General features: G+C 36.4%; 1 long non-coding RNA gene across 2 annotated transcripts in view; it reads left to right on the top strand.

Annotated features, from left to right (window-relative positions):
* Positions 1-9,197, top strand: part of LOC127858858 (uncharacterized) — a 12,546-nt gene extending 3,349 nt beyond the window's left edge. The window contains exons 2-4 of one of the 2 annotated variants that reach the window (XR_008039133.1): positions 7,773-7,881; positions 8,468-8,572; positions 9,113-9,197. This is a non-coding gene — a long non-coding RNA (uncharacterized LOC127858858). Of the gene's footprint in view, positions 1-7,554; positions 7,882-8,467; positions 8,573-9,112 lie in introns of those variants that run through there. The other variant, XR_008039132.1, reaches the window with a different exon arrangement.
* Positions 9,198-10,000: the final 803 nt, after the last annotated feature.

The following is a 10,000-nucleotide window of genomic DNA, read 5'->3' as shown; positions in this document are numbered from 1 at the left end:
TCATCTGACTTACTATCCGGTAATTTATAAAGTGTTAAACCTCTGTTGTTTTCACAACAAGCCAGTTACCAGTTCCTGTTTTTAGCTCGGCATTTTCGGAGAAAACCCGAGGTATTGTCATAGCCAGCTTGTCGTGTCGTCTGCCATCCGCCGTCCACGTCGTGCTAAAACCTTAACATTTTGTTAAGGTTTTGAACATTGGCTCTAAAATCAAATTGCTTCCACCTACAACTTTGAAACTTCATATGTAGATGCACCTTGATGAGTTCTACACGCCACTCATTTTTGGGTCACTAGGTCAAAGGTCAAGGTCACTGTGACCTTTAAAAAAGATATAATCTGACAACCTTTCATTTATTCAAAACTTCACCCGTAGCCAAGCGTGGCACCGGTTATGCGGTGCTCTTGTTTTGGATTCGTTGCCATATGTAAACAAGTGAGTTTTTAATACCAACATTGTGTGTTGCTCAAAAAATATTTTTTGAAAATGACGCGATGTGTTAAACAATCTTACATTTTCGGTGAAATTTGGTATAAGTACTACCCATGAGTGCCTTTGACAAATTAAAATAACAACTGCTCAGTCAGATTGAACGCATTCCCCACCACCAGTCTGAAAATAAGAACATAAATTTCAATCTTCATGGTGTGAAGAGCGCCCCAATGTTTGTCACAAACTTGTGATACCTCATTGCACTGGAGTACCGGTAGTTCTGTAGTCTATAAAGCGATGAAAAATGTTCAATTTTGTGGTTGTCATCATATTGAAAATGTAATAGTTAAGTTTAAATATAACCAGAAAAGATCTTGGACAAATGCACAGATGTCCTTAAATATTTAATTCAGAAACATCTATGTTACAAAAAAATGTATGCCCTCTATAACGATATTAATTAAGTCTTAGTTGACGGTGTTAAAGTTAATATTTAAGCCTTAGTATTCTGTTACTTTAAAGAGGTTTACATGCCAACCCATACATGCTATTCTAGTGTTCCCGATCACAAAAACGAAAACTCACGATTAAATCATGCAGCTGGATATTTTAGTTGAAAATGTTAAAGAAAATGGTGAATGTAAAAAAAAAAACACGTTTTACTATAAGCGTATGAATATTCCATACTTAAAAAAAACACACGGAACCTACTTCAGTGTACAGGTACCTACTTCTGAATGTTATCGACATAAATGCCACATGGGGGTAATAGAATATTCGATTTCTGCGAATTTTAACAATTTTATGGGTTAACAAATTAATTTCCCCACATGGTAATTGTGCATGTTGCAACAAACCACGTGCAGTAATTAAGTATAGATGTTCAACTCAGTACATGTAGTATTTTAGAATAATAAAATATATCAGAATTAATGCACAATGTGACATACGGTGTAATGGGAAAGTATTGATCCATTATTTAAAAAAGTACGTCGCTCTATGACTTAAACATCGCAGAGCATGTATTTGAAAAGAGCAAAAAAGCACCAGACTCCGTTGTTTGACAAATACATTCGTAAAAAATATTGGTGAGAGGAGCTTGGGTGGGGGGGGGGAGGGTATGGCAACACCCTCCTTGCAAGGACCTGGGCCTCGTAAGGAAAGGCTCTCACATTGTATATTGTTAGTGTCAATGCATGAAAATAAATAAAAATCAAATGAACAAACATTAAATGAAGCACTGAATTTGAGGCGAAAAATACTTTATTTAAATGCGGTTTGATTGATTATTAAATAAGATTCTTGTGGATACTAATACATTTATGATAATAATTATATTCTTCATTCTTTCTTTGTTTGTTACACACACAAATAAACGTCTACACTCATATTTCCAGAAAATTATCAGAGTTATGTGGGTTATCATCTTAACGCTGTAATTTGGCTTCTGCTTTTTTTTCTTAACACTAACCTAGTACATGTTTTACAAAGTGAGCTTTAGTGGATGGTGAGATTATAATGATCTGAGATTCTTAGGTCGGAAAGCATACAAGTTGAAAATTTTGAATATTTGTCACACAGGTTTAAAATTATATCCCTGTTAAGTCAAATGCCTGTTAAGTCTATGCTGTACTGATTATAGTCAGGTCTTGAAAACATAATTGCATAGGAATAAGAAGAGTTTACGTTTTTAGACATGTTCCTTAGATGTGCCATATAGAGCTGTGATGGCTCTCTTGTTTTTGTTAGATATGTTGTTAAAACAAACCTGGCTCATCAAAGTGCAAAACAAATTTTCAAAGGGTCTGTTACACGAATTAACTTAGAAAACAGCTTTCTAAGTAATTGTTTTTAATACTGATATTGATATTTGGGTGTTTCTTTACTAGCAGATGATGATGGGGTTGGTTCTAGAAATGAGCCAATCATTATTTCCTGAAAACAATTCTTCAAGCTCTCCTGGTTCCAAATGAGCCCAAAGGCCAAAGCTTCAGTGGTCTGTCTGAATATTATATTAAAAGAGGTCATAGATCATGAAATTTTGCCCGATGAGCTGGCTTTGCAGACCTTTAAGACATTTCTGGTCTTTCTTCCATGTATTTCATTCATATATTTTTTATTACCTTTACAATAGACTATGGATACCTCTGTCTGTATGTATTCAGTTGAGTCCATAGCATTCTACTGTGTGTGTGTGTGCCTGGTACCTCACAGTGTATTAGCATGTCAAGATGTCAATCCTTATCAACTTAAAGTTTTACAATTTTTGTGAATTTGGTGGGTTTAAACCCTTATTAGGCGGTAAAACCAGTCGGTGTCCTCTGAGAAGGTGGTTACTTCAGTTATGCCTTATGAATAATCCTTTTGTGAACTTCTTGATTTAAAAAAACGGTTTGCAGGAGCAGAACTCAATTAATAAACGATACAATTCAGTAACATGGCAGATAAAGAATTGAGTGATTCTAGAAATGACCCATCCAAATTGATCCAATATGCTGAAAAGAACTCTTCATTCAAACTCTCCTGGTTCCAAAAGAGCACCAGAGGTCAAAGTCTTAGAGGGGCGTCTGATTATTGACGATGCTGGAACAGCAGCGTCCAAGGTTTGATAACCAGTAAAAAAAATCTTCACAATGGCGACCTATGTAAAAGACCGAGCCAGTCCGATTGAGATAATTCGATTTTTCAGTTACTTCCCTTGGCATTCGCCACTGCGTAGGAGATTGCTCGTTGATTTTCATTGATAACATTTTCCTAGCAGAGTTGTCGTTCGTGTTGATAAAGGTAAATATCAATAGAACAGCATATCCTGGGGAAACAGATTCAATAAGTGTATCAGAACATTAATTTCAAATTAGTATTTTTACATCCATTTTATTTTTATGGACCAATGAAACAACTATATATTTTTCTCTATTTTGTTTGATATTTGTTCTCGATTTAGTAAATAAATTGCGAATAAAAACATGTAAAATTAACTTTTTACGTCATCACACAACTCAAGAATGCGAACGATTTCAAACCTGCAAATTGTAAACGCTGCACTGCTATGATATATATAGATAAAACAAATTTTTTTTTGCGTAATTTTCCGTCCCGCTAACGCAGTGGTAAGGACGTTCGCTTTTTCACCTTTACGACACCGGTTCGATTCCCGCTGCCGGCGCAATGTTATATTTTGTATGTTTTGTGGTCACCATTCCTGACAGTTGTTTTTTTTACAGAAAATCTCACCCCCCCCCCCCTCGCAGCTTTTGACCATATAAAAATTAAAAAGTATTTCAGTACAAAACAAATAGCTGGAAATTGCAGCTATCATTCAAAATTCGTCACAACTGTCGTCAATCTAATCTTATTAGGTAAGAGTGCTGGACACACTCCGGGTCCCAACATTATGCAGCCTCAGCGCGGAGGTAACTCATTACCTTGGAAAAACACAAATACACACACTGGGTGCAGCCTAGGCGCGTATAGACTCAAACAAGGCAACAAACTCAAGTGCGGGCACAATCATTTAAAATTTACATATTGAATACGATATTCTAACAGAAATTACACAACCACCTAAGTGTACATACCATGTATGATATTTCGTTTGATTGTTAGATTTCAGCATATACATGTATAAGGTCATTTCGCTATTTGTTAACTTATCAATATGTTCGTGGGCGAACTCGGATAGTCAAGTGCTCATACGATTGAGCTCACATGGTCCGGCTATGTGCTCATACCTACTTTCGAGAATCATCATGAATGTATTGCCATACTTAATGAACAAGAATGTGACCCGCCTCCCAGTTTCGCTCAATGGGTCAAGTTACCCACGAGTACTACTTCCCCGTACCCCTAAACTTTTTTCGTACCAAAAATGTTTCGTACGCAAAATTTTTTCGTACCAAATTTTTTTTCGTACTCAAAATTTTAGTACCCAAATTTTTTATCGTACCCAAATGTTCGTATCAACATACACAATTGTGGTGATATAGATAAACTTAAATTGATGTTTTATATCCATCCTCTTCAAAAGCATCGTCACACCAGTACTGCCAGTACTTTGATTATAATAAGTGAGATCAACGACCATGATAATTTGGCCTGATGAGCTGGCTTTGCTGACCTTTAAGACATTTCTGGTCATTATTTGCTCCATGTCTTTTACTGATATTCTTGTTACCTTTACGGTAGACTATGGATACCTTTGTCTGTATGTAATCAGTTGAGTACATAGCATTACTCTGCATGTGTGTTTGCCTTGTACCTCACAGCGTATTAACATTTCCAGATGTCAATCCTTAAAAATTGCATAAATATTCCAGTAGTGTGTTTGTTAGTTTAAACCTATTTAATTTAGCTTGATGGCATAGAAAGCCACAGGCTTATTGAAACGCTCTTGAGTCCGTTTCCTGGGCCTAGAACCAGTACTTGGTGTCTTTGGGGAAAATCTAAAGAACACTCCCATTGTTTGGATCGAACTTGTGACCTCCCTGTTGATAGGCAGACACCATATCCATTACACCATGGTGACCTAGTATGTATTTCTTTTGACCTTGCAGTCAAGGATATCCCATGAAAGTGCAACCACTTATTTCTAATGGGGTCCTTTGGTTTTTGCTGAAGAGACAGCAAGCAGAAGAGACAGTATTGGGATACAAGGGATCCGGTTGCGATACCATAGCTCTTTGCGAATAGATCCCTTGGTTCTTTTACGTGCTCAGTGTATAGCACCAATACACGTGAGAATTACCTGGGTTTCATACCAGTACATCTCTAGTTGGGTGGGAAACACTTGAAGCATTTCTGAAATTTCCAGTGCCCCGGCCGGGAATTGAACTGGGGACCTCTGGAATGGTAGACCAGAGTGTTACCACTCGACCACCGCACCACCTTAGTGTGTTTGTTAATCAGGGTCTCTGCTGTGGGTTGAGTCCCACTGAAAACAGAAAATCATGTAAAAACGTTCTTTGCTTACTTAAGATGGTAGTGATATAGCACAACTGGTGAAAGACGTCGGACCGCGGACAATACGACAATAGGTATATGTAAAATAATACAGACTGTTTTCCGTTTATTTTACTTTGATAGTTTTTTTTAACTTTTAAATAAAATGGATTTAAACGGCTATTTTGCTGGTAATGTAACAAACTCCAAGCGCGAATCTTAAAATCACTGCTTCCGCATAGAAGAAAGTTGGAAGTGAGTTAAGTTGAGGTATAACACAAACATTAATAGGAAATAAGCGCTAATCACTTTCTTTCTGATATGGCTGGAAATTGAACAGAATTTACAAATTTAACAAAAGTAACAAACAGGCATACAACAGCGAAAAATACCTGTTTCCGTACGGACATCACCATCTTGATTGTCACTATAAAGGAGGAACTAGTGTTGAATATTGCTGTATAAAATTACTTGTAATGTGTAAACAAAATCTAAACCAGGTTTTTTTTAAGAATGTGCGTATACATATTTCAAATATGTACAGATTCTTTCGTGTCTAGCCAGTTTGACTTTTATTTGATCATTTACATTGTATTTCGATTCAACACTCTGTCATTGATTTGCGTGTGATGCAGCTAAGAACTGCACAGAAAAAGGCATTCATTATTTTTTATCTAATTGATACAGCTTTTGATCTTTCATCAACACCAACCACAATCTTTTTAGCTCGACTATTATGTATGAAATATATATAGTGGAACTATCCTACTCACCCCGGCGTCGGCGTCACGTTAGCGTGAGTGTGCAAATGTTAAAGTTTGCGTACCACCCCAAATATTTTCTATGTCCCTTGTTATATTGCTTTAATAATTTGCATAATTCTTTACCAACATGACAACACCCTATTAACAAGAGCAGACATCTGTATCAAGCATTTTGTAAGAATAATGGCCCTTTTTTCACCTAGAATATGCAAATATTGATATATCTATGTTAAAGTTTGCGTACCACCTCAAATATTTTCAATGTCCCTTGACATATTGCTTTCATATTTTGCAAACTTCTTTATCAATATGAACCCAATCGTTTAGGTTTCGAAAAATGCTCATAACATATATGTCGCTTCAGATAGCAACTTGATATTTGGCATGCATGTGTTTCTTATGGATCTGCACATTTTAAGTGATGAAAGGTCAAGGTCATCCTTCAAGGTCAAAGCTCAAATATATGGCTTCAAAGCGGCGCAGAAGGGGGCATTGTGTTTCTGGCCAACACATCTCTTGTTGATTCATATACTTGTTACCTTTACAATAGACTATGGATACCTCTGTCTGTATGTGATCAGTTGAGTCCATAGAATTATACTGTGTGTGTGTGTGTGTTTCTAGTACCTCACAGCGTTTCAAAATGTCCAGATATCAATCCTTTCAGTTAAAGATTTCAATACCTCTATCTGTATGTAATGTGCTTCTAGTGTGTGTTTGTGTGCCTTGTACCTCACAATTTCTTAACAGTAAATGTGTCTGGTACCTCACAGCGTTTTAATATTTCTGAATATCATTCCACATACATCGCATATACATGTACATTACAGCAGTGTGTTTGTTAACAAGGGGTTCTTTCTGCTTTGGGTTTGAGTCCCACTGAATACAGAACATCATGTAAATGTAGGGTATATGCTTACTTAAGATGGTAGTGATAAAGCACTACCAGTATTCCCAGAAACAGAGGTAATGTAAATGGTGTGTATGTATATCTGTGAAATGAAGTGCAAGAGCTAAAGCACATTAAAAGCCAAATACAAATAATTTGTCACAGTTGACAGAGAATGCTTTATTTCATACAGATAATGATGATGATGATGATGATGATGATGAGTTCGAAGAAGCTGGCTTTGAACCTTCCAGTTCTAAAAATGCCGAAAAGGACTCATCTACAGGCACATCTTGTTTCAAGAACAGACTAGAAAGTGCAAGTTTAAGGGATACGGCTGGTTTTATAATAAATGATCAGCTCTTTTGCGGGTTTTGTGGAGATTTGTTGTGATTCCTTATCAGCTTACTTAAAAAATTACATTTTGGTGAATACCTCTATCTGTATTTAGTGTGTTTCTAGTGTGTGTGTGCCTCGTACCTCACAATGTGTGAACAGTTAATGTTATGTTACACCTTTGGATTGCATTACTGAACTTTTTGATTACAATGATTAAATGCTGTGCGTTTTTATCCTTATTATGTCGTACAACCGGTTGGTGGTCTCTGAAAAGGTAGTTACTTCAGTTATGACTTATGAACAATAATTTTGTGAACTGCTTAAAAAAACATGTTTATCTGTTTGGAGGTGCAAAATCCAATTGATTCAATATACAATACATTGACATGAGATGTTTCTTTTCTGGAAGATGTTGACGGGCATTATTCTAGAAAAGAGCCATCATTCCAGTATGCTGAAAACATCCCCTCAAGCTCTCCTGGTCCTAAAAATGAGCACCAAAGGCCAAAGTGTCAGAGGTGGGTCTGATTATAATATTAAATAAGGTCAAAGATCACGACAATTTGGCCTGATGAGCTGGCTTTGCAAACATTCAAGAATTTTCTGGTCATTATTTGCTCCATGTTTGTAAGTCATATATTTGTTTCCTTTACGATAGACTATGGATACCTCTGTATGTATGTGTTCAGTTGAGTACATAGCACTCTACTGTGTGTGTGTGTGTGTGTGTTTCTAGTACCTCACAGCGTTTCAAAATTTCCAGATATCAATCCTTTCAGTTAAAGATTTCAATACCTCTATCCGTATGTAATGTGCTTCTAGTGTGTGTTTGTGTGCCTTGTACCTCACAATGTCTTAACGGTAAATGTTATATTACAACTTTGAATTGCATTACTGCTTTTTTGGACCACAATAAGTAAATGCGGTGGGTATGAACCCAACTTAAGCCTTTAAAAACCAGTCTTGGCCTCTGACGTTGTTAATTCAGTTATTACTTATTTATGATAATTTTATTAACTGCATGCTTTAAAAAAACGTTTGCAGGAGCAAAACCCAATAATTACAGAAAAAATACATTAACAAGGGATGTTTCTTTTTTTGCAGATAATGATTGAACTGATTCTAAAAATGAGCCATCCAGTATTGGTGAAATCGTCTCCTTCAAGCATTCCTGGTTTCAAAATCAGCATCAAGGCCAAAGAGTCAGAGGTGAGTCTGATTATTATAATAAATGAGATCAAAGATCACGATAATTTGGCCTGATGAGCTGGCTTTTCAGACCTTTAAGACATTTCGGGTCATTATTTCCTCCATGTCTTTGATTTATATTTGTGTTTTTTTACAATAGACTATGGATACCTCTGTCTGTATGTGTTCAGTTGAGTACATAGCATTCTACTGCGTGTGTGTGTGTGTGTGCCTGGTACCTCACAGCGTTTCAAAATTTCCATATGTCACTTCTTATGCATTGCATATACATTACAGCAGTGTGTTTGTTAACCAGGGTCTCTGGCTGCTGTGGTCGGTTTGAGTCCACTGAATACAGAAATAATGTAAAAATCTAGGGGTGTCTGCTACTTGAGATGGTAGTGATAATCACTACCGGTATTCCCAGAAGAACAGAGGTTTTGTAAATACATGTAAGATGTTTTGTTTATCAGTGAAATGCAGTTGCAAGAGGTAAAAACTTAATGATAGGCAATACAAATACTTTGTCACAGTTGACAATGAGTGCTTTATTTCATACAGATAATGATGATGATGATGATGACGAAGAAGCTGGCTTTGAACCATCGAGTTCTGACGGTGCGGAAATGGACTTGGCTACAGGCACATCTTGTTCAAGAACAGACAAGAAAGGGCAAGCTTAAAGGGTAAGGCTGGTATTATAATAAATGAACCAGCTCTCTTTTGGTTGTTGTGCAGATTTGTTTGTGATCCCTTACCAACTTACTTAAAGAATTACATTTGTTTAATACCTCTATCTGTATGTACTATGTTTCTAGTGTTTATGTGACTCGAACCTCACAATGTCTGTACCGTAAATGTTATATTAAACCTTGGATTGTATTAATGCACTTTTTTACCACAATAACTAAATCCTGTGGGTTTCAACCCTTATTAGGCTGTACAACCAGTTGGTGGCCTCTGAAAAGGTTGGTTAGTTCAGTTATGACTTATGAATGATATTTTTATGAATTGCTTTTTTTAAAAAAATGTAAAAAACAGTTTGGAGGTGCAAAATCCAATTGATTCAAGATAAAATTCATTTACATGGGATTTTTCTTTTCTGGCAGATGACGATGGGAGTGTTTCTAGAAATGAGCCATCCAGTTGGATGAAAACAACTCCTCTTCAAGCTCTACTGGTCCAAAATGAGCACAAAATAGCAAAAAGTACAGAGGTGGGTCTGAATATAATATTTTAATGAGGTCAAAGATCACGATAATTTGGCCTGATGGCTGCTTGCTTTGCAGGACCTTCAAGACATTTATGGTCATTATTCATGTCTTGTGATTCAATTGTGTTACCTTTACAAGACTATGGATACCTCTGTCTGTATGCATTCAGTTGAGTAAATAGCATTCTACTGCGTTTGTGTGTTGATGGTACCTCACAGCGTTTCAAAATTTCCAG

This window comes from Dreissena polymorpha, chromosome 14 (genome assembly GCF_020536995.1).
Source record: "Dreissena polymorpha isolate Duluth1 chromosome 14, UMN_Dpol_1.0, whole genome shotgun sequence".
Classification (NCBI taxonomy): domain Eukaryota; kingdom Metazoa; phylum Mollusca; class Bivalvia; order Myida; family Dreissenidae; genus Dreissena; species Dreissena polymorpha.
Note: the sequence above shows the minus strand (reverse complement) of the source record. Positions and strands in the feature narration are given on the sequence as shown.